The following is a 26291-nucleotide window of genomic DNA, read 5'->3' on the forward strand; positions in this document are numbered from 1 at the left end:
GAGCAACAGTTTGGTAAAACTCTCTCCCCACCTCCCTGATTTTCATCTATCTGCTAATCAATCTTAGAAGAATGTGGCTTTTTTTAGTGGTCACTTCTGGATGCAAATTGATCAATTCTACTTCTTAGCTCTTTTTTTTTCTTTGCTCTAAGCTAGATGGTGGAGTACATTTGTTGATTTCTGGTATTACCTTATGATTTTATGGCAACTGTTAAGTCAGTGACTTATTTGACCTTTATCTGATTCATCTTTTACACATTTTAGGGTGTCAGGGTTATTATGGACCAGTAGAAATCCTCATCAACTGACATTTTCATTGTTTTCCCCAAACCACTCTCTCCCTTTATGTTTGCCAATTAGCATCTCAAAAAAGGATGCTGCTATATATTCATATTTTTGCATTCACATTTAATGAACTGTTTCACAGATATTTATAACCAACAGATTCTGCACTGCTGAAATAAAAATGGATGCACTGAAGGCAGATCAGAGCCGTAACATCAACATCAGGCTAAGTAAACCTTCATTGAGGATGTGTCACATAATTGGTTCAGATTAGAACCAATTGGGGAAGATTTGGGCAAGTTTCTTCACTATTGATGCCTTCTTCAGTATCTCTCCTATAAGAATAAGATGTCACCATCCAGAAGGCCACACGTCTGACCACGCAGTGTGCGCTAGGTCGGCAAGCATTCAAGATGGATGCTGTCGAAGTTCAAGTGTCTGAATGGGAGTGGAACAGTGAGGAAGAGACTCCATTCCCAAAGCCTTTAATTTGCCTACTGCTGGGCACAATAACTTGTTCTAGAGGCTGGGGTTACTTTTGTAGATGTACATAAAGGATGTGTTTGAAAGCAGGCTTTAATCTACCTGCCCACTTTTCTTACCCAAACTCCAGGTGCTCAGGTCTTCAAGGAGCAAATTTGTGCCAATGCCAGTGGCCTGTTTCACCCTCACCATCCTGTCTTCTCAGCAGCATTTGACTTCACTGACAATTTGGATCTTGGAAACCCCTCCCTGTGCTCTCCAGTTCACTCTGCCATCCTGCTTGGTCGTGTCTCTCTGGTCCATCCTTCTCTCACTTGGCCCTCCCACTCCCTAACCCTGGGCAGTCCTCAAGATTCAGTATTTGGTTCTCTGATGTTGTTTATGTGTACTTTTTCATTTGAGTTTCTCAGGATTTAACTACCAATTAAGTGATTCTCTGCTCCAAGTTTTTATTTCCAGCCCTAGAGCACAACGTACATTATCAATGATCTGTTAAAGGCAAGTGTCACTGTACTTATTATTATGTGTTATCTTTACATAAATCTGCCTGCATTTGCTGCTGTCAAATATTGTCAGTACTTGAAATCCAACCCTTTTTTTTTCTTTCCTGGTTTCCCTCTCTCTTTAGTGGTAGTCACATTCTCCCAGCCATCTAAGCATATTGGCATTCTTTTTTCCCCTAAGCAAATACAGCTATTGACTATAGTTCAGGCACTGTTCTAGGTGTTGGGTAGATAATGGACTAAAAGATACAGTCTGTGCCTTACTGGAGTTTGCATTTCAATGGGAGAGTTAGGCATTAGTCATATAATCACAACATATACCTGACTACGTGCATGAGAAGAGCAACAAAGCAAGACGTGCAGGGAGCTGTGAAGATGTATGACAAGGACCTCACTCAGGCTGAGAGGGAGGGAGGTCTTCCTTGCAGAAGTGGTATTTGATCTGAGATCTGAATCATGAATCAGGGCTGGAGAAGGCCATCCCAGGCACAAAACCCAGCCTTACTGAAAGTCTTGGGAGTGGGGGTGTCAGTGGGAGGAAACTGTGCAAGTCAGAGCAACAGAGAGAAGGATGTAGGTAGAAAAGTAATGTGGAAGGGAGAGTGGAAAGGGATGAGGCTGAATCAGAGCATGAAGGGCCTTCAGGCCACATTGAGGATTTTGGTCTTTATCCTAAGAGCTATCACAGCATACTAAGTAAGGGAATAACACGATCAGCTTTATATTTTTAGATAACCATGGTCTATGAGGAAGAGAATGGATTGGCAGGGGAGGGGCAAAAATGGATGTAGGGACCCTGGTCTGGAGGCTGCTGCAATAGTGCAGATAAGGACGAGGGTGGTGCCTATGGAGTGGACCGAAAATGCTGGCTCTGGGACATGCATCCAAACCTCAGAATCACTGTGTCTGAACACCCTTCACATCCAACCAGTCAACACAGTCTGTTAAGTTTTCCTGTGTCATACCTTCTGCATTTATATTTTCTTTTCCATTCCTGGTTTTGCCACTTAGTTCCAGAGCTAGGAATTCATGTCTAAATTATATCCATCTCCTATTATGGTTTGCTCACTGAGAACTGCTGTTCCTCTGCCCCTCAATTCCCCCACCACTAGCAAGTTCTCAAGGGTCTGAGTGACTTGTCCCCACTCCAAGATCTTTGTCAGCAATGCTGAGACGGGCTTCTAGGAGGACAAAGCAGTCTGAATTGTGTGTCTTTAAAGGGCCATGGTTCCAAACTTGAATAAACTCTGTTATCTGGGGCACTTTGAAAATTTACAGATTCCTAGGCTCCATGCCTAGAGGTGTTGATTTAGCAGTTCTCTGGTGGCTCCCTGGAATCTGTATTTTATGAAGCTCAGATTTCTAAGGATCCAGTGGGGTTGATTTGCTCCGAGGTGCCACTTACCTGCATTTCCCTTTGTACTAAAGAGGACAGTCAGCTTCTGGGTCTAGTCCCTGTCTTCTCTGAGTGCTCTTCTTCCTCTAACTACTAGCCTCTGTCACTGAAATCTTTATTCTACTTTAAAGCCTTCTGTTTTGTAGTTTTTCTTCCCACTGGGGAGCCTCGGATGTCTTCTCAGCAGGCGTAGCCACCTGTGTAGGGACGTGCCATGCCACGGAGGGCTGCTCCCTGGATGGCTGAGTGACAGTGAGGATTTCCTGAGATTTGTTATAAAACACACCCTGTATTTGCAAAGATGAGGTGTTGGCTAGAGTCAGAGAGAAAAGTCAGCAGCAAGAAAATAATCTGTTTGAGAATGCAGCCTTGATTCATGTATCTACCCATTAGATTTGCTTCCTTTTGGTCTTCAGATAAAAAAAGAAAAACCTCAAGTAAACATGACTGTGGTGCATCTGTTTTAATGCTTCTAATCTTCTGACTACTAGAGCAAAAAATTAGTACCTTCCTTCCTCGGTAACAGTAAAAACTTAGATACCAATGGAAGGGCGGATGAGGAACAGATGCAGTTTATCTCTGGGTGGGGGACTTGTGTGCGTATGTGTTTTCATGTATATCTGTGATTAGCATCAATTTAATATATTTATAGAACTGTAGCAATAGATCACATTAGATACATGAAAAAAAATCAAAATTGGATCCCTGACCTAATATATGTAACTTTATAGGCATAAGTGCATTATCAGATACCCATGAGCCAAAGAAATAACATGAAGGGAAGTTTACTTGGTGTCCAAATACGGATTCATTACATTTTAATATTCCCTAATATCTCCTCTTAGACCCACAGATCTTTTCAAATGTCCTTTAATTTCATGTATGTTCATGTATAGTCTGTATACTGACAAATGATTATTGAGCTAGGGCAGGTAGTAAGAGAACCCAGATTTGCATTCCCTAAAATTGAGTCACTGAAACCTGAATGAAGAGGAACACGGATGAATTGTAAATTTAAATGGTAGTGTGTGTATATGTGTATGTGTGCTAGTTGGGGAGGGGGTAAAATTGGAAGGAGACGGGAGAATGCCTTACTTCCACTTACATCACGGGGAAAGATAAATCAACACAGAAGATTAAAAAATGTAAAAATGTTTTCCCAATCACTTCGCTTCCTTGTGGTGTCTGTCTTGTGGTGTCTTTGAATGTGTTTGGCAGCAGTGCGCCACATCAGGCCAGCTGTGCAGTCAAATCAGCAAATTGCTCCTGGGATTCAAAGGGCTCCTTTATTAATCTTCTCAAGCAGCTCTTTGGGAAGCTGGACGCTTCGTTTGGAATGTTCACTGTGTTTTTACCTTTCTTGAGGAGTTATTATAGTTTCTTTTGTTTTAAGGTTAACTAGGGTTTTCTTTATCCCCACAGTCGACAGTCAGCTTCTTCCTTACTTCCATGTCATTCAGAATGCCTTGTCCGACGGTAGACAGAGTCTGTAGGTTGTGCACTTCTGGGACAGCAGTCACTTTGGTGTGCTGAGGGGAAGACATTAATGCGGGATACATCGTGAGTGGTGCCCCTTGAAGTCATGCACCATGGTAGTAGACACTCAAAACGCAATTTTAAAAAAAGTTACTGAATAAGCAACAGTGATTGAGCAAATGACTTACTTTCCATTTTTCAGAGAGTTTAGTCTAGTTTATGTTGAATCCAGAGAAGATAGAAATATATAGACTCTGGATTGAGAGAGACTTGAATTCAATCCTGGCTCCTTCATTTAATTACTGTGTGATTTGGGCAAGTTACTTAAATTCCTTGACTCTCAATTTGCCTGTCTGTAAAATAGGTAGAGTAATACCTACCTTGTAGAGTTACAAAGAGAATTCTATGTCTTATATATACATATAATATATATAAAGCACCCAATACAGTCCCTGGCATAGAGTAGACACTGAATATTAATAATGATAACCATGGTTCTGTGGTTTTCAGTCCAACATTAGTTATATTCTTAGCTGTGAGTGGAGAAAGTAGGGCGTGAACATGGACTGAGCTAAAACCTGTATCAACTAAAGGCAGGGCTTGTGTCCCTTATTCATATGTGTAGCTCCTTGTCTGTTCCTATCATCGGGTGAACATTGCATGCATTATTGTATAAGTTACTATTATGAGTTTGCAACATACTTTGTTGAAGCATAAAAAAATTAGTGTAGAGTTACTGGTTCAACATTGGGCAGTGTGAAGGATGTGCATTTTATCATACATCAGCTTTGCCCTGTGGTAATAGACCAAGTAGAAAGAATTCATAATGGGATTCTGATATTAAATCGTGGATACCCCACATAAGCATGGCCTAGAGAACAGCCCTGTTCTGGCCAGTTCAGATTCCTCCTCCAGATTTTGCTGCTCCTCTACCATGTTCCACTTTTTTTTTTTTTTTCCTACTGTAATAAATTACTTACCAAGCCTGCTACCTGCCCTGCAGAGTTGATCAAATCTATTCCTTTCTATTATTATTGCCTCCTTTTTGCCGCTTTTTTCATTATTTGTGCCTTTGCTCTTTCCATGCATTTATTAACTGAATTAGCACTTTGCCAATGTTTGTTCACATTTAATGAGGTATTGGTATTTTGACGGCAGAACTGAAGAAGGGAGACCCATGGGTGAGAATTCTATTGAACTTTACTGTATTTTATTTCCTAAGATGTGCAATTCACAAAGTCATAATCCTTTGTGCAGCGCAAAGTGATACGTGTCCCTACAGTATCTGAAATTTTTATGGCTGAAAAGATAACAGTTAAGAAAAGTTCCTCAGACAAACTGTCTCCTAAAGAATTCAAATTTATTTAGTAGAAAAAGAAAAAAATCCTGTCAGTTGCCAAACACATCAAGTATATTAAAAATAATTATTAGAAATTCAAAATCAAATTGGACTATGCCTCAGAATTAATTTGATTAAATAATCTTAATTAAGTTCTTTTGGTGCAAATAACAGAAACCTACCCAAACTGGCTGGAGCAGAAAGGTGGAGTTTATTATAAGGACACATGGGTGTCTCTGAGTTTTCAAGGGCAGAAAACAGGACTGCAGCCTGGAACTAGGAATCTGTCAGAACCTTGGCACAGGCACATTTTAAACCTCCAGCTCTCCCGTCTGCTGTGTTTCTCTCTCGCTCTGTTGTTATTTTTTGTTTCTTTCTGCCTGCTGAAGTTGGCTGTGCCCTGAGGGCAAACTCAGCTCCTGGGTTCAGGTGAAGAGCTCAGGCTCCCTAGCATATCTGAATCCTGAGTTCAGATTCCTTGGAGAAGGAATGTGATTGGTCACGGGTGTAGGAATCCTACAGTGAATTCACTGTTGCCTAGAGATCAGAGCCAGGGTTGGGTGGGGTGAGGGAGAGAAGTTCTCAGTGAAGTTCCTTCACAGGACCAGCATTGTCTATTGACACACTCTGTCTTGCTTGATCCTTCTCCAGTGCCCATAGAAAGTCAGTTTAATATGGGCGCAAAACAGTTGTAGCTGAAGTTTTTTGTGACATTTGCCTACTGTTAAAAGGCTGAATCTACACATACACATGCCGAAGTGGCCTATTACAGAAGCTGTCTGCAGAATTGAAGCTTTCATAGTTTTTAGCTGGAAAAAGTAGGAAATTATGGAGAGGCTGCGTGTGTCTGATTTTATATGTTATTTTGCTTTCTTTCTTTGAGTTAGATTAGACTGTGTTGAATCCTCATTATAAGCTCATTACAGTGGTAGCCTTGATTTAATCACTCAAAAATGTTTATTTCATTGATAGTTTCCTTTTCTCATCTTTATCTCCACCTTTGTTCCATTTTCTCCCCTATTTCACCCTTATCCTGTTCCTTCTTTCTTCCCCTCTTTTTCCGCACTCTCTGCTGAGGAATGAGAATGCCTGCGTGGGTGCTGTCACAGGGGGGAGAGAAGAAAAACTGAGCAATGACAAGTTTGAAAGTAGCAAAATCATTTTAGGAACTCACTGTCTTGGGAGGATACATATTGATGTGTAACTTATACACAAATGCAAATCGTCATGTAAATTGAGTGTGTATTTTAGTTCTTGGAAAATGACTGCCCACACGTTGCTGTGCCTGGGCTTCAGGCGGCTGCCTTGGAGTCACTCAGAGTCAGAATTAAGAGGATGTGGTGTAACTCATGATAAATGTATGGCCTTTATGTTTTCATACAATGACCAAGGCATGTGAAGGGAATGAAAGGGGAGTAGAGAGAATAAATGGGAGGGAAAGATGAGCAAGGAGACACTGGGGGAGGCAGGGAGGGCGAGCAAGGGAAGGAGAAGGGGGCCTGAGCAGGTGGTGGGGCTGGGTGCTGAGCTAGGCAGGATTGGGGCAGCTGCTTGGAGGACGCTAACTCACATGGAAGAAGGGCTGCTCCTGGCACATCCAGGGTCTGTGAGATTTAGGAAAAGATACCCCCTTGCAGGTGCGTGACTGTAGAGGAGCGCTGTCCTCAACTGGGCTGGGCACATCTGTGCAGGACACAGTTACGTGACGTTGTGCAGCATCCCTGAGGGTCAGAGACAAATTAGGACCCCTGGTGCAGGGGCTGTGTGGGTCAGAGGTTCGCTTTGGGATATTATTGCTCCGGGACCCTGGAGCAGGGAGAGTCAATGGGAGACTAATCAGAGGAGACAAGGGTTCGTGTGTGGGCCACGCCTCTGAATGAAGGTGGTACCAAGCACGTATGGTTCTTGGCAGGAGGTGGCCTTGGGGTGGGGATGGTCACAGGCACTCATTGCATTACCTACTGTTGGGTGACAAACTCTGACTGCTAGGAGAGAACCTCTTGGCTCCATTTCATCCCTAGGTGGAGGAGGAAGAGCCCTTAGATGGCCAAGACCAGCTCAGTGGAAGGCCCTGATTCAGTTCGTAGGTGGTAGAGGTGGCATTTAGGCTTATCTGGCTGCAAAGCCCACATGCTGGATGTCCTGCCTTAGCGTCTGTATGTCCTGCCCTTCCTAAGGGCTATGCTGAGGACCTCCAGTTTCCAGCTGATAGGCTCACGACTATTAACAAACGCACATCTCCTCTTCGAGAGCAGCCTCGATGAAGTAGGGAAGCTGTTGCAGCAAACATTAGGACATGTAAGTTGTCACAGAAGATGTAGACTCCTTGAATCTGGCCTTCAGATTTTCTGAAGCAAAAATTGTGTGTGACACATGGTCTAGGAAAAGAATTTTGTGCTGCTTCATGTTGTGAGATTGGACTGGGAGACAGAGATAGGGGATGAAATATTCAAACTTTAGGGACTTAGCGAGTGTTTGAAATGAAGATTGTCCTGGTAAATTCTGGATGTAAGATCATGCTACCTAGGGAAACCCACATAGTGATATACCATGTCTACCAAGTCCTACAGAACAACCAAGGTTGTATTTAGAATGAGTAGCATATTTGTGCCCTAACATACATGGTGGGGAACTGCCTCAAACAATTGTGGTAAGACAGTGACTAAAGAGTATACAAAGGCCTGGCAGTGAGAAGGATTAGTAAGCAGAGAGACCCTGGAGGGACCAATTAGGGCGAAGAGTTGTAAGAAAGACAGGAAGCAACTCAATGGTAAGAACAGAAAAAGGCATAAAGGGAAAAAACAAAATGTTGAACTGTACATAAAAGAATTAAGTTATCTTTCCTGCTGATAATACAAGAGAGGGCTTTTGTGAATGACATGTGCTGGCTTGAAATTTAGTTCTTTTTTTATTCAATATTTTTGTTGACGTATAGTCAGTTTACAATGTTGTGTCAGTTTCTGGTGTACAGCACAGTACTTCAGTCATACAGGAACACACATATATTCATTTTCATATTCTTTTTCACTTTAAGTTACTACAAGATATTGAATATAGTTCCCTGTGCTACACAGTATAAACTTGTTTATCTATTTTATATATATTAGTTAGTATCTCAAATCTCGAACTCCCAATTTATCCCTTCCCACCGCCTTTCCCCCTTGTAACCAATAAGTTTGTTTTCTATGTCTGTGAGTCTGTTTCTGTTTTGTAAATAAGTTTGTTTGTCTTTTTTTTTTTTTTAAGTTTCCACATGTAAGTGATGTCATATGGTATTTTTCTTTCTCTTTCTGGCTTCCTTCACTTAGATGACATTCTCCAGGTCATGGATGGACCTGGAGAAATTTAATTGTTGAAGGTTCAGTGTTCTCTCTCATCTCTGTACTTTACATTCATGGCTTCTTCTACCCAATACCGATTCCATCCATGTCTTTCTGCAGAACGTCTGTTCCCTTCGAAGGCCTGGTTTGCACATCTTCTCCTCCATGAAGCCTTTATTTATTTGCCTCCTTCAACTCCCACCACAGCAAAGTGGATCACACAGTAGTTTAACAACAAATGTTTGTTGTGCGTCTAAGGTAAGTAGGGCCCGTGCTTGGCACTGACTGTAAAACAGCAAACAAACACACGAAGTTTCTGCTCTTGTGAAGTTTTCCCCACTTGGTGCCACTGCTGAGCACCCCCGCTTTTAATAAACATGCTATTATTATTTATAAAACTCATACATTGTTTTGAAATTACTTAGTTATGTGTCTCGGTCCCCTACAAGATGTGAATCCTTGAGGGCAAGCACTATGTCTTACTCAGATTTTTATCCTCAGTACCTACCAGAGTGTCTGGAATCTAACAGTAACTGTATGTGCATATTTGTAATGAATGAACGTTCTTCGTATTTTTACCTTTTATAAATTTGCCGACTTTGACCATATTCTCATTCCTCCTTCATCTTCCAGTACTTACATTTTCATAAAGAAGAGTCTCCCAAGGGTAATTGTTTAGTCTCTTCTACAGACTTTTTTGAGAGCTAATAGCTATCTTGAAGAGATCAACCCAAACTGGGGCAGAATGATTGTGGTTGGTGGCATTAAATTGAGCTTGTTTTATTTCACATGGCCATTATCTGAAACCTCAGATTTACAAAAATATGCATTACTGAGAACTGTTGAATTTTTCATCAAAGGATTCTTTTATCTGGTAAGTTCTTCTAGTACATTTGAAATATAATTCCATTTACAGAATGCTGATTTACAAATAGCTTTATCAGCAATATAGCTATTGTTTGAAATATACAATAGCAATATACGGGTGCAGGATGAATGATAAGTTAATTAAGAACAGGGAACAGAAAACTTTAATCAGTAGACATCACAAATAAAATGTACTTCAAACTAACACTATGGCTGGGCAATGGTAGGGAGAGGGATGGATGAAAGGGATGGGCACATGCACTGAGGGGCTGGGAGGAAGAGGTGCAAAAGGAGAAAGCAAGGATGAAGAAAGGGATAACAGGAAGTGGGAGAAGGGGAGAGAAAGAGGGAAGGAGGGGTGTAAAACAGAGGCATGAAGGGAGAGAGAAGGAAAATCGAGACAGTAGGACTAGAGCCGTCCCAGGAAGCTCCACCAGAGAGGTGAGGGGCATAGAGAGGTGGAGGCACTGATGCTGAGGTAAAAAGAACTGAAGCAGACAGAAGGAAAGGCAGAGGGAAGGACAGAGGCAAAAGGAGAACACGGGGAGGGCCAAGTGCGTGTCCACTCGTTAAACAATGCTCTACACTTGTTAGTCATCTTGGAACTAGTATGGGGCTGGTGGGCTGAATGAGCTACTTCAGCCATTCATCCCTTTCATAGACATTTATGGAACACAGACCAAAGGCTGAGCCCTCCTCCCGGTGTGAGGACAGAGTGGTTCACACAAGAAGATCCCTGCCCTCTCAGAGATCAGGTTGAGGACTGGCGACATCACTGCTCCCTGGCTCCCCCTTGGCGACAGCAGTAGGGTTTGGGTCTGCATTCACAGTAGCGTGTGTTGTCTTCCACCATCTTTTATTCTGTAGGTCTCCCCTGGAGTTACCTTCAAGGCCCTTTGAAACCCTCAGTATCTGTGACACTCCTCTCTTGGGCTGGGCCCTTTAGATTCACAATGAACCCAGAAGAACAAATGCACCTTTGCAGTCACCAAATGCAACATCTCTTTATGTGGTGCTGTTTCCACTTCCAAGATTTATGTCTGAGCATGTGTATATGTGCACATATGTACACTGTGGTGCACATACAGATTGTCCCTTGAGGCCACACCTTTTCTTGCCTACTCTTCTGTGCTTCCTCTCTCTGTAAGAAGACTGCTGAGAACACTCAACTTTTGTTGAATACTCCTCCACTCCTCCCCACTTGCATCCTGGGAGGTTGTAATAGTCTTGGTGGGGATACCAATTAAGTGGACCAGTGCCAAAGTTTGGTCGCTGGGCCAGGGCTTGGTTAGGCATGAGAGTTACCCCGAATTGACATAGTTAGATGGACCCAGAGAGGGACCTTACTGAATGAAGGAGGACTAAAGCTAACCAGGAGGATAAATCTATCATTAAGTCTGAAGAAAGACGGTAGGGCTAGGAAAAAGGAAATGAAGTTGGAGTCAGGAGCTGGGAAAATGCAGGGAAAGGCTGAAGATGGAACAAAGAGAGAGTATAGGAACTCTTTTGAGGGGACTGGGAAGCTTTGGGTTTCTTCTTAATGGTTGCTGGTAGCGTGGGTCACTGGACAACCTGCACGGATGAAAGACACAGCGTCAGACACAGACAGTTCCAAGTGGGTATGTGGAGATCTCCATGTGATAAGATGATAGAAGAATTACTATCACGTGGACCAAGCGAGACGCTTGGGGTGTAACCTGGAAGCAGCGCTGCTCCCTGCCCTGCCCATTAATTCCCATGCTGTGGGGCTGGTTGTGGCCTTCCAAGGGGTGGAGGGTGTGGTCAGCGCTTTTCCTTCTTCTTCCCACCTGGGAATTTAGCCCATCCTCCTTCATCTTGTAAGCATGGTTTCCACTTTCATGGAGGAGGGTGTGTAGGGTAGGATATTAATTTTCTGTTGTTGTGAAGCGAATTGCTACACGTTTAGTGGCTGAACGTAGCATGCATTCATGATCTCCTGTGTGTCAGGAGTGCAGGCACAGCTCGGTCCTTTGTGCAGAGTCTCTCAAGGCTGCAGTCTAGCTGCTGGGCTGGGTTCTCATCCTCTTCTTTGTAGAACCTGTTGTGGCTTTCTTCTTCTTCAAGGGCAGCAGGAGAGAGTGTCTGACCTCTAGATGCTCTTTACAGGGCTCACCTGATTAGGCCAGGCCAACCCAGGAGAGGCTCCCTTTGGATTACTTAAAGTCAGCTGACTGGGGGCTTTAATCACATTTACAGAATCCCTTCACCTTTGCCATATTCTGTTGATTATATATATAAATATATAAAAAGAAGCTCTCTTTTCTTGTGTTATGCGAGGCCAGCCACAAGCAGAGAGAAAATTTCCCACTTGATAGATACTGTTATAAGCTAGTGTCCGTACTTTTGGGGCTTGACAAGGGTTTGCGGCTGACTCTGGCTCATTAGCCATCTTGATAAATTTTTTGGGAAGTGCCCCCGATATCCTTTTCTGCCCCCACTGTCATAGGGGTTCTTTCCCCTGTGGGTCCCCTGACACATCTGAGTGCATTTGTATTCCAGCTCGGGCCCCTGGCCTGCAGCTGGCCACCTGCCTGGCCTCTCTTGGCTGAGGTCTCTTAGCCCTGTCGGGGGCTCTTGTTCAGGACCCAAGACGATTCCATGCAGGCTTAGTAGTAGCTCACACCCGGCTCACCAGAAACACTCACACACACATTTCCCTCACAAATACCAGAAGTGCTGGGGCCTCCGTGTGAGAAGCTCTCTTTTCTTGTGTTATGCGAGGCCAGCCGTAACTTCGCTTACCTTTTGGAATTCACAGGCATGAGTTACTCACCATCACTATGCCCACCCAGCTGCAGAGAGAACATGTTAAATTCTCTGAGAGCTTCTGGTTAAGCACCTTTCCCTGGCTTGATGTGAGGAGATGGCGTCAGCCTCCCTGGGGTAGATATTCCTGATCAAACCACTCTTCTAATTTCCAACTCTCTATCCTTTTGTTTCCATTTTTTTTTTTTTTTTTAAATCTCAGATTCAGAAGTGGGCACAGCATCAGCCGAAGGCAGGCAGACTAGGATTCCGTAACCAAGTAAGTGGCTGGTCTGTTTGCAACAAGGACGGACATTTAGAGACCAGAGAACACAGGGCCATCACGTTGAGAACAAGCAGCATAAAGTAAAGGCATGTAGAAGGATGCAGCTGTTGCCAGTGGGGCCCAGGGAAGGGCTACAGGTTTAGGAAAGCAGTCCAGAGCCTGGGAACCATGGGCGAAGGAGGGCCAGTGAGGCAGCTGATGGTATGAAGATGACCTTTGTTCCCAGACAAAATCTGTCCTGACTAGATGCACACGTGAAGTGACTGGTGAAAGTGGAAAACTAGTAAGAATCATCAGTGATCAATGTGTGCCTTTGTACGTGTAGGGCTTCAAAATTGTAACTAATAATTTTTTAAATTATAGTAATAAAAGCATAGTAATAAAAGTTATATGTTAATTACTATAGGCGATAGATAAGCTTTCAAAGAGTTTATGGGGTAAGATAAATATATAAAAACATAATAAAGATCAAATATACTTGTTAAGAACCCTCTATCCTGTTTCCATGTTAATATTTAGTCTAAGGTTAAACATATTATTAATCATAAGGCAAGTGTTCACCAGGCCACCTACCTACTCGACACAAGAAACTATTTTTTTTCTTCATCGATAGACTATTTTTTAGGGTAGTTTTAGGTTTGCAGAAAAATTGAGGAGAAAATACAGGGTCCCCATGTACTCCCAGTAACTACTTTTTTCTGATTTTTAGTTGTTCTGATGCTCACTCTTATAATCTTAGATTATCACTAATATTTCCTTTTCTCGATTTATTACTGTTGGATGTTTGCTGATTTCCTGACATGAATGACATGGTATTTATTTCACTTACATTTTTTTTTTCCTTCTCTCTCTTCCCCTTTTCCTCTCCTCAGTTTTTGTTACATTAGTATTTTTTCATTTGCATTTGTATTTTATTCTGTGGTGACATTTTTTCTTGCTTTGAATAAGTGTTTATTAGAAAAATTAACCCTCCGGACAGTGTTTGTAAGTGCTCTGGTCATGCATAGATTATCCATTGTCACACCAAGCTTGATGTCTGGACATAGAGAAGGCAGTATCACCGGTGCTCAAAAGAGGATAGCCCAAGTGTCAAGATCCGCTGGTTTACTGTTTAGTTTCTTTTCAACTCTCTTCATTTCTTCTAAGTCATATTCAGCTGCCCCAGGTTGTTATGCCTTATATTGTCTTTATGTATCTCTTTTAAATTTTGTTGGAATAGCTTTTAGCATAATTTTTTTTTCACATGGGGCGTGTGAATTTTCTGAATCCTCAGTGTTGAAAATGCCTTTATTTTCCCCACACATCTGATTGCTGCTTTGAATATGTATGGGATTCTGGCCTCAAACATCATTTTTTTTTTTTAAACGTTGAAGATATTTGATTGTGTTCTAGCACTCAGGCTTGTTGATGAGAAAGAATGTGATACTTTAATCACTAAAGGAGTTATTCTTCTTAAAGTGCCTAGAAAATGCCCTGGGATGTAATAAGTGCTATATAAGTGGCTGATAAATAAAACACTGAAAATACTATTTAATCCTTCTTTTATAAGTGATTATTGTCTCTTGGCAAACTTTTAAGAGTTTTTTTCTTCATCCTTGAGATTCTGAAATTTATCAAGCTCTACTGCTAATCCTACTTGGTATTTGGTAGAAATTTTTCATCTGAAGATTCTTGCCTGTCTCAAGCTTCGGGAGACTTTGTTTCGTTATATTTTATTTACCTACATCCATTGCATCAGTTTTCTCCTTCTGGAAGTTTCATTAAATAGATGTTTGACTTTTTTTATCCTTTTTTTAAAATTGAAGTATAGTCAGTTTACAATGTTGTGTCAATTTCTGGTGTACAGCATAATGTTTCAGTCATACATATAAATAAATACATATATTCCTTTTCATATTCTTTTTCATTATAGGTTACTACAAGATATTGGATATTGAATATAGTTCCCTGTGCTATACAGTATGACCTTGTTGTTTATTTTATATGTGATAGTTAGTACCTGCAAATCTCGAATTCCCAATTTATCCCTTCCCACCGCCTTCCCTCGCAGTAACCATAAGTTTGTTTCCTATGTCAGTGAGTCTGTTTCTGTTTTGTAAATAAGTTCATGTCTTTTTTTTTTAGATTCCACATATGAGTGATATCATATGGTATTTTTCTTTTTCTGGCTTACTTTGCTTAGAATGACATTTTCCAGGTCCATCCATGTTGCTGCAAACGGCATTATTTTACTGTTTTTAATCGCTGAGTAGTGTTCCATTGTATAAATATACCACAGCTTCTTTATCCAGTCTAGACGTTGAACTTCTTGACTCACCCTCCATGTTACTTAACTTTTCCTTCCACATTTTCCATTTTTGGGGTCCTTTTTCTTCATCTTTTGGATCAACATCTGTCTTGTTTTATAGAAATGAAACCCTTTCTACTATCACAGAGCACACTAATCAGATCTTTTTAAAGTTATCATGTGCTCCCTGGAATACCTATTTCTTATTGAGTCAGTTATGTGATTTAGTCACTGTGTTGGAGCTGCATTCTCTCTAGGTTTCACTCAGATGTCTAGTGAGTCCTAGTTACTGGTTAAGACACACGGTGAAGGGCTAGATTAATCAGATGAATTAGTGTATATTCCTGATGTGGCTTTCTCTGTGGTTGTGCTAGTGTCTGTCAACAGGACCTTCTCTTGTGGAAGGGGAGTGTGTGAGTGGGTGGACCAGGTGCTGGGCACCTTGGGGTGAAGCAGGCACCTCATCTGCCAGTGCCACAGCAACTGAAGTCAGAAGGGAAGGCATTTGGAGCTTAAGATTTGCAAATGATAACCACTATGTATGAAAATAGATTAAAAAAACAAATTTCTTCTGCATAGCACAAGAAACTATATTTAATATCTTGTAATAACCTTTAATGAAAAAGAATATGAAAGCAAATACACATATGTGTATGCATGACTGGGACATTATGCTGTACACCAGAAATTGACACATTGTAACTGACTATACTTCAAAAAAAAGAAGGGAGGGCATTCTGAAGGAGTGCTCTTTCTTCCTCCCCTCCTCCTTTTCTTATTCCTCCTCCTTCTTCTTATTTCCTTCAGGGGCTGATGCTGAGTACCGAAATGCATGAAACTTTGTGTTCCTTCTCTCTGCCCACTCACACGTCAACCTTTATGCAGATAATTGCTTTTTTTTTTTCTTTTTTTTTTTTTTGGTGAGAATTGTTGTAAAGCTTCATCCCAGCACGCAAAGGTTCTGCCCTTTGTGTTCTGTATACCTGGGAGCAGAGCCAGCACTTTGCTGGCTCAGTTGATCTAAAAAGTGTTCTTTAGTTAACTCCCCTGATTGCTTCAGAGCCCCTCCCTGCTCCCTGTTGTTCGTTGGCACCAAGTTGCCAGGCTTGTCTCTAGCTTTTCCTGGGAACAGCATCTCTTACCTCTAGTGTTTGGGTGGTGATATCTCTCCCATCCCATCTTTTGTCTTCCAGGATATCCTCAAACTTTTCCTTTTTGGGGTGTGTGATTAGGTTTATTATTATTATTTTATAATGGAGGTACTCAACCACTGAGCTACACCTTTCCCCTCCTCAAACTTTCTGATGTCCTCATGGCTCTCTTTCTTATATGCTATCACCGTTAGTGATTTCGTACTTTACACAGTGTCATTTAGTTTTTTCACTAAGAACTTGGGTTGGAAGAGAGGTAAATGGGTATGCTCATGAAACGGTCTTGAACTGGAGGCTTTCTTTTCAACATATTGTACTAATAGGGAAGTCAGGATGGGAGGGCTTGTGCTAACGACCGCCCCTCACTTGACTACACTGATGGAAAACAGGGCTCCTCAGACTCATAAGCTTTAAGAGAGGCATCACCTGGTTGACATACTTGAATTGTGGTCAAGTCCTCATGAGAAAAAGGGAGGCTTCACTATTAGCAGCCCTGCAAACCCAAGTATCTATAAAAGGATAGCAGATGTCACTGTCCCCCACCATCAACAGCTCCCCCACCTTGTTGGCAAGTGCATCTACCATCTCTTCTAGCACCGTGACTGCTGCTGCCCAGGGAGTATTAGGAGACATGGAGGGCTAAAGACCTTCATGCCCCGCTGTGGCGATGGCTCCTAAACTGGAGGAGAAGGCATTCTTGATCAGGTCTTTTGAAAGTGTCCTTCTTCCTCATTGCTTAGAGTAACACATGTCTCTCCACCTTAAGTATTCAGCTAGTGGGTGATGGTGATCAGGGATGTTCTTAAGGTTCAGGGAGATTTCAACACAGCAAACACTATTTCCAGTCTTTCAGAAAACCTTTTGATTACCAACTTGTGCTTGGAGCCATCCCTGAAAAAAATCCAATTTGGTATATTTTATGGATTTTATTACAGTGCTATTTATTCTCCATCCCAGATAGCTAAAGCTGGTGTTAAATAATGCAGGCTTTGTAGCTCTGAACCTCCAATACAGATGGGGTTTGTGTACTCTGCTTTCAGAGAATTTTGGGGTGGGGGAGGGGAAGGCAGCTGTAGGTGCCGACTCACAGCCTCTGCTGTGCTGCAAGAGGCATGACCTCCAGGGAGGCTAGAAAGAGCTGGCCTGGGAGTCGGACACCTGGGGCTTCTGACTCAGCTCTGAGGCTGTAATTGGCCTGTGTCTCCCTGGGCAAGAGGCTGACCCCTCCGGACCTCCGTTTCCTCCTTCATAACATGTTTAGAGTTTACTACCACCTCCTCAGGGAACTTCATGCTAGATGTTCTCTAAGGTTTGTGTTGAATATTCTGTCTCTTCTAATAAGATTACCTTTAACAATACAACAAGCATTTCTGTAAGCCAAAGGAACACATGGAAATAGAATGCAGCGTTAGTCTATTTAGGAGACAGTATTTCCCATGTCAAAGGCTTATTCAGCCTAGATGGAGGAAAATGTCTTATCAGTGGTAAATTATTTAAACGAGGTATTGTCATTACAACCGAAGACCCCACTGATGGGGAACTATTGTATGAATCTTCCTCCCATGTGCAGGAAGGGGGCTGTCAGGAGAAAGAGGGGAGCCCAGTGGTCTCTTACGAACTGCTGGCAGAGAACCTCGGGAGTCAGGGTAAAGAATTCAAACCAGAGGTCAAGAATTCAAACCATCTTTCAAAACCTGACTCTGCCTACAGCAGCGTCTGGCCCGACACGGTGATCTGCGGCCACCCACCTGCGGATGAATCACCTGGGTGCTGGCTTAAATGCAGCAACCTCAAACCCCAGCCCAAACCTACCATACCAGCATCACTTGGGGATGGTGCTATTTTAAAAACAAATTTTCCAAATGGTTCATATGCGCATTAAAGTTTGAAAACAACTCTTTGGATAGGGCTAGTTCCATCAGAGAGTTCCATCCAGTGCTAGCAGCAAATCCAACAAGCTAACGCTACCCTGGGCATGTTTTGGTGGTTAACTAACTGCTTTTACCCCCCTTGAACAACACATATCTTCACATCTTTCCTGTCTATCCTCTAGAGTTAACTGGAGATTGTTCTACATCCTACTGTGTAGGAAATTAACCACGAAAGTGTTTTAGATGTTATATAATCAGATGTACCCAATACAGGGTCACTTCCATATAAGCCAAGACATGTGCCCCTTACCTACCCTAAATAGATCCATTTGGCCTACTTTGTAAGGTCTCACTGGCACACAAAATGTTCTTGATATAGATGGTCCTCTGTTTGTCCTCAAAGGCTGCCCAGAAGGGGAAATCTTCCCTCTTCCACAGGACACTCTTTAATGTCTACAAATATATGCCATATCTCTCTCAAAGCTTTTGTTCTTCAAGCTAAATAATCCATGCCCCTAAAATGTTTCCTTTTATTAAATTCTCTTAAAATCATGTTTGTATGTGGTCTTACATAACATATATTTTTAGTTCATGTGAACAGAATTGTGTAATATCTCATTCTGTTCCTTTTTTTTTTCTCTCATCAAACACGAGGCTTTAAGAGCTGTGTGTGTGTGTGTGTGTGTGTGTGTGTGTGTGTGTGTGTGTTGCTATGTGCACCTCTTGGTTTTTTCTCTGATACCATAGTTTCTCCACACTCTCTCCCCACCTCTCTTGCACCCCTGACTGATATCCACGTACTTTTTTTTTTTTTTACGTGCACTCCTCTGCATCCATGTACCCTTTAAACTGAGGGACCCAGAATTGAACATCCTCTCACCCATAATAAACACCCAGGATACTGGCGATACATTTTAGGGTCTTGGGTCCCTGATTCCCCAGCTCTTCTGACAAGAGTTCCATAATAATACCTAGTGAATGTCATTATTCCTGAAGATAAAAATGTTGATTTAGAAACAGAGGTAAATATTTAGCACAGAGTTCTTGCTTTTGGCTGCTAATGATTTTTTGATAACTTTAGAGTTTTGTTAACAAAATATACACCAGTGATTCTGAGTACTAATTGCATTCTTTCACATAGAGAGCTGGTTGATTAGCTTGGCTCTAGAAATAAAATTAGTTTCCTGAAATCCCACATTTTTGTTTGTTTGCTCATTCGTCATTTCTTTCTAACCTGTGTGCCCAGCAGCCTGGGGAAAGCCCTGTGAACAGGAGCACATTCAAGTGTGAAGCCGGCTGCCCAGGCCCAGGGAACATCAGGATTATCAGGGAATATTTTAACAGTGGTTCTGTCTCAGCTGGTTTTAAATTTCAGCGACTGAGTTCCACCCCGAGATTCCGATTTAGCTGGCCTTGGGTGTGGCCTGAATTTGGGGATTTTTTAAAAGGTTCCAGGTAGTGCTACTGCGTAGCCAAATTTCAGAACCATGGTTCTAAAAATACAGACTTTCAAGCTTCAACCAATAGATTTTGATTTGGTGCGTCTGGGGTGGGGCCCAGGGATCTGCATTTAAAAAAATCCCCCAGTTATTGCTGACGCTTGCTCTTATTTGGAAACTATGCGTGTAAATGAAAAGAGATGAGATTTGGAACGAGACCAATTTGCTGCTAATTTCTGCTTTGTCACTTATTAGCTGGCAACTTCTTACCTTGGGCAAGTCCATTCACCTTTTTAGGTGGTTTCTACATCTGTCAGGGGGGATAATATACGCACTGATGTCACAGCCCCACAGTGGAGGGTAGAGGTTCCTCACCTCCGCTGGACACCTGAGAGGCCCTGAGAAGATCCTCTAATCCTGGGCTTTGCAAATTCTAATGCGCACATTGCCTGCAGAACACCTGGGGGTTGTGTTCAAGTGCAGATCTGAGGAGGGGCATGGGACTCTGCATTTCTAACCAGCTCCCAGGTCAGACTGCTGCCGCCCAGGGGCTGGGCACTGCTAGGCTGCATGTGCAGTGAAAATGTGAGGCCCTTTGTTGAACCAGCAGGAAGACAGTGTTGTTAAAGGTACTAATATCTAGAACTTTTTCCTTCTTCCACGGTCTCACTTTTAGCTTGTCATGTTGTGTTTTGTTATTTACTGTGGTACTAAGCAAAGGAAAACTGAAGTTTTCAAATATTAGCACAGGTTCATCATTTATCTTTAAATTGTTCAATGCCACTTTTAAATGCAAACGTAAGAGCTTTTAACTCCTGTGTGGAATCACCAAAATGCCACAGTTCAGCTCTGTCGCTCACGCATCTGCCTGTACTTCGTTCTTACCAGACTAGGGTATCACTGCGCAGACCTAACTCAGCCGTTGTTGTCTCAGCTCTTGATGTGCTCATAGCTCACAGCACACTCTGCCTCCCTTTCTTGTGAGGACGGAAGGGCTGGAAGAACGAGGAACTGTAAAAAACTCTTTTCCTTGGGTGTCATCATTTTCAGCATAAGTGATGAGTAAGGAATGTGATGTGAGTAAGAAAAGGTATGAAAGGGCTCACTGCTGGTTTGTGCTTCGTAGATTGCCATTTCCTTCTTGTGTTCAAAGCAGATTCTGGTGGACAGGGAAGCGTGGTTTCTCAGGGCTGCCGGCACCCTGGCTTGCTCAGTCATGGACTTAACACACTTCCTTGTCCTTGCTTTGAGCCCTGTTGAATTCCCGCACATCGCGGGCCCACTGGAACTCAGTGCTTATGGGCACCACAAACGCCATATTGGAAGGGGCATCAGGCAACCGTAAATGCGCCTGTTGCCCGGGTCTTCTCTGCTTGTGAGCATGCTCTATGTCCCACTGGACTACACTTACAGAACACAAGTTGAGAGGTGACATTATTCAGCATTTCAAGACAGCAGGGGATCCAACCAAGTGTGACTGTCGTGAGCGAAGGGCCCTGTGTGGTGACACAGGTCTCACACTTGTGAAGCCAACCTTGAGTAGCAAGGATCTAGTCTTTGTACTACTACATTGTATACATTCCTCTAACTTGAGGATAGGCAAGTAGCATCTCTGTGGCAGACAGAGAGGGCAAATAATAGGGCTCAGCAAGTGTTCAGTTTTTTTGCTGTCTTATTTTCCCACTTCTCCCCTCTGGTGAAATAGTAGTTCAGTAGAAAATCTTTGGGATGCTCAGATGAGGCTATCTGTAGGAGATGGTGAAAGGATCCTTCTCTTTGAACATACTGCTGCTCTGATGAAAGAATGGATGACCGACCCTGGGCTGGGCTGGGCTGGGCTGGGCTTGGTCTCCAGCCCTAGGATGAGTTGTGTGACTCGCCACATGGCTGCAGGCCTAGGAATTGCAGTCTCAGGGCGCCAGGGAAGGGAGAGAAGACCAGTTTCCCAATCCCTGAGTGGGAGGATGACAGCACTTGCCTGAATTTGTCCCTTGTCTCCCTGCTGCTTTTGTTCTCTGAGCTAATTCCTGTTTGAAGAGCTGATATTTAATTCAACAGCCCCCCATGGAGCCTTGTGCCTGTGATAGAAGATCCTAAAAATCTCTCAGTCAACAAAATGATAACAGCTGGTCTTTGAAACTCTGGGAGCTCTAGACTGGGGAGGTGCTGGGGGAGGGAGAACTAAGGGAACCAGGGACCTGGGCTGGGGAATGCACTATTTGTTAAGGATAATGAGGCAAAAATGTGACAGAGGTTTTTATTACAAATAATAGACAGAAGTCTTCAAACAACAGCAGAGAGTCATTAAAAAAAGAAACAGAGTTAAGTAATTGTCTAATTAGCAGGCACCAAGAAGGCAAAATTTATTCCATTAGAACTTCTTAAGGGACAGTCAATAAATTCACAGCTGAGTGTTCATTTTGTCCAGAATATGGAGAATGTGGATTTTCCTGGTTCCAAGTTGTTCTTTGGTCCCTTTGCTGAGCTTCCTTTCTTTCCAAGGTAAGTCTCGCCCCAGAGAACTGCTAGACTCCGTTGCTTTATTCAACTGTGTCATTAAACTCTGGCCCAAGAGTTGAGCCTTCAAGAAGTCAGGAATTGCACTGCTATTAACAATGCTATGAGATAATGTTCATACAGTGACGTATGTGATTTCATTAAATTCTTGCAGCCACTCAGCAAGGGAAGTGAACCTCATGTAAGTGAATGTTTCTGCATAGAGACAGTGTATTACCTGGCTTGGATGACTATGACAAACCACTGTAGACTGAATGGGTTAAAGAACAGAAAATTTATTTGCTCATATTTCTGGAAGCTGGAAGTTGGATCAGAGTGCCAGCATGACTGGGTTAGATCTCTCTTCCTGGCTTGCAGAGAGCCACCTTCTCTCTGTGCTCACATGGCCTTTGCTCAGTGCACATGGAGTGCATGGCAAAGTGGTTTAGAATGGGAGAGGAGAGAGAATGAGAAGGGGTCAGAGAGAGAGAGAGAGGGACACAAAGAGAGGGAAGAGGAAGAGAAAATTAGGTCTTTCTTTTTCTCTTAATAAGGCCGCCAATATTACTTGGTTAGGGCCCCACCCATTTCACCTCATTTAATCTTAATTACCTCCTAAAGCTTTATCTCCAAATATAGTCACATTCGGGGGTGTTGGGGGATGTGTGTGTGTGTGTGTGTGTGTGTGTGTGTGGTTAGGGCTTCAACATAAGGATTTGGAAGGGACACATTTCAGATGGCAGCCATCTGGTGAGAACACAAACCATCTACAGCCACCCATCTCATTCTCTGCGTTAAAATGACCTCATTTCAGGATATTCTTGCCCAGGAATCTGATGGTGCAAATAATTATGATTTGGATAAGGACATTGCTAAAAATCCATTTATGTGTAAAAAGAGATGATTCAATGATCTCTCGTAAGAGTAAACAACCCCCTTTCAGGACAATACATCGCTTTATTAGACTCATCAAACCACTGCTTATGCTTTAAGACTCTTGGAACCACTTCTTGCTGTGTCAACCAATCCTAAACTACCACGTCAGGGAGTTGGTTCACTTTAAATCAGTCCTCTGAATTGAAATACTTGCCTTGAGTCAGACCCCCAAACCTCACAAATATCCCTCCTAGAAAATAAGAGTCTTGTTAAGAGAGTATTCTTCCTTACTGCAGCAAGTAATGAACTTCAGCTTTGCTTTGTCATCAAGTTGATTAGGTGCTTTTATTGGGCACTCACCAGTCATCATCGGTTTGAACCATCACTTTGAACCTTGACTCCAACACTTTCCAGCTCTATGATCTTGGGTAAGATTTCTTAACCTCTCTATGCCCCATTTTCCTCATCTGTAAAATGAGTACCAATCATAGAAGGTCATAATAAGGTTTAAATGAGTTAATACGGGTGAAGCTCTTACATACTAGGCACATGGTGGGATCTCAATAAATAGAAGTTTTTATTATTACATTCATATGATTGAAATCTGTCAAATGGGCTAACCAGTGCCCTAACTCATTTTCTTGATGTATACTTCCCTGAAACAAAGCTGCTTAAGAGAAAGTATCACATGCTTTTGATTTCCAATGGAATTATATACCTAATTGCCTCCATTTCTAAAATGCCATTAACTGTAAAATATCAACTTAAGCACAGTGGGGGCAAAAAAAAAAAATGGAACATGGCTGTACTGAGTGTATACATTGGCTCTACTATGCATACCAATTTCAGAATTGGTAAATGCAGGAAAAATTGTCTTCAGAAGGATTAAGTGAATTTACAGTTTTTTTCTGGAAGCGCTCAACTTTTGTAGGAAGGATGCGGGCTTCCCTGAGGTGCTTTCAAGCACATCGCTACAGCTGAGTGATTTCTGATTCTCTTTTGGGGGCATGCCAGGCCAGCTTGGGGAGAAAAGCAGTGAGCCTAAAACTGTTTCACATATGCTTGAGTACCTCATGGATTTGGTGATGGGGCCCTATGTTAGCAGACACTTGGAGTGTGTTTGCTGTGGGCTGGAGCTGGTGTTTGCTTAAGAGAGGCCTGGGCGAGGGACCCTCCGCTCACAGAGCCGGCATTCTGCTTGGCTGTGCTGACGGGAAGGATTGACTCAACCATCATTTGCTGTCCCATAGAGGACTCTGCTCTGTCTCCACTTGGGGGTGGTCTCTTCTTCCCGAGTCTCACCTCACAGCATATTCACGGCCACTGAAAGTGACTCAGATGGCCAAGGCACATCTTCATATACAGTGCTTCACAAGGTGATGTCAGGAGACCAGGGCCAACATGCAAACTGTTTCCAGTCTCTGTTGAGAAAAATAAAGAGATTGAGAGCATTTTGACATTTTATGGCTATTTGACGTTGCCATGAAATCCAAGCAAATGATCAATGACCTTGTCTCATTGAATAGAACCTAGATGAGTACAGCTGGTGTGTTACACCCACGGTAAGTTGCATTTAGTGCAAGATACATACTGATTATGTGCAGTAGGGTTATAGTGGGCTGAACATTAAAATAACAACAACAAAATCTTGTCCAAAAAATGAGAGATTTACTGAGAAATACTGTTTTAAAAATTATCTTTAATCTAGAAGCTATACCTGGCATTTCAGCCACTGCCACCATGTCATTCAAGAACACTGGAACACTTGGAACATTGACCTGAACATCAGGAGTTCCCAGCCCAGCTGGTTCAGAATGATTAAAGTTTAAAATTCATTTGACATTGTTCTGAGTACCAAAATATGATGTTGTATTAAAAAACTGTCTAGATGTGGACAGAAAAGGATCATTTATTTCTCCATTTCATGAAAATACAATTTGAAGCAAATTTTGAAGAAAGCTGTAGACCTTAGACATAGACAGGCATAGTCTTTCCAGCTTGAGTATTAATCAGAGCATGGCCTTGGACTGGCCTCTCTGCCAGAGTGAGAGGCCTTTCTGGGCTGTCCTTTCTGTACGTAAAAGTACTTTTAGAGGTAACAGAATAAACATTTCCCTGCAGAGCCTTTCTTCTAGCAGTTTTGTTTGCTTGTTTCTTTTTCTTTTAATTAAAGCAAGGGGATAAGACGTTCTGTTAAGTCTTTTTTTTTTTAGGCAAATTTTTCTCTACTTGGCCCTGTTTCCATTAGAGAAAGACAACCCATAAAAAATGTCCTGTTGTTTAAAACAATACTTGACTTGACGGAGACCAAGCATCCATATCAGAGATCTTTCCCTTATTTCTCTCCAGTGATCTGTTAGCATTCTTTTAAGTTTCTAACTATAGCTGACAGAATTATTTCTTACATAAAATCTGTATCTTTTCCTGATGGAATAACTTGAATACATTTTGAGCAGACTCAAATCATCTTTAAAAATTGTTTTACAGGGTAATTTCCTTATCCCTCCTTTGCAGTATCTGTTTTTCCTTTCATCCCTCTTTTTTATCACACTGACCTTGGGAGTTTCTGCTGATCCTTCAGGACTCTCCTTAGGTTGTCCAGTGTAATGGTTACGAGCTCAGATTTACCACGTTCCCACAGTTACTAGCTAAATGGCTTGTGTCAGTTACTTAGCTTCCCAGTCTCTATTTACTTATCTGTAAATAGGAAAATAGTAGCACCTACCTAATGGGGGTTATTGTAAGGATTGAGTGAGATAGTTCTTCCAAAATAATAGATATTAAGAGCGCAATAAACATTAGCTGTCTTGCTTTTGGGAAACATTTCTTACATGTGGATTTTCCGTGGCTTCTTCCCCTCTGCGACTGAGCTCATTGACCTTCCTTAGGCTACCACATTGCCCCATGTTTCCTTTTCATGTTCTGCCATGTCTGTCTCTGCTACTAGACTTTGGGTTTACTCCAGGCAGTTTTGTCTTTCCATCTTTGACTCCATGCTATCTCATCACATGCTCAATGATTTGCTGAGCTGAGTTCAAATGAACTTTTCTCTTCTCCCATCTTCCTGACATGTTAGCATTTCCTAGCGCACGGTCAATGGGAATGCTTATTTAAATAGATTCCTTAGTCTTAATAGAATCAAAATTTAGGAGAATTACTGAGAATCCTCATCTTTAAGAAGCTAGTGGATTTGCTGCCAAGCTTTTCAGGGATTCTGAAGCTCAGTAAACCACTGACCTACCTTTCCTAAGCATGTCCATGTGTAAGTGAACACTGAAGTCTGGGACTAATGAGACTAAGACACTTTTGTGTCTTGGATCTATGTTGCAGACTGTGCCTATAGACTCTCCAGTCATATCTTTCCTATCAGTCATCTCTAGTTTTCATGGTTTCTGCCCAATTTCAAGCCTTAGCATCTCTTTGCCACAACTTTCGGTAGTATATATGGTG

This window comes from Camelus dromedarius, chromosome 2, assembly GCF_036321535.1.
Source record: "Camelus dromedarius isolate mCamDro1 chromosome 2, mCamDro1.pat, whole genome shotgun sequence".
Lineage (NCBI taxonomy): Eukaryota > Metazoa > Chordata > Mammalia > Artiodactyla > Camelidae > Camelus > Camelus dromedarius.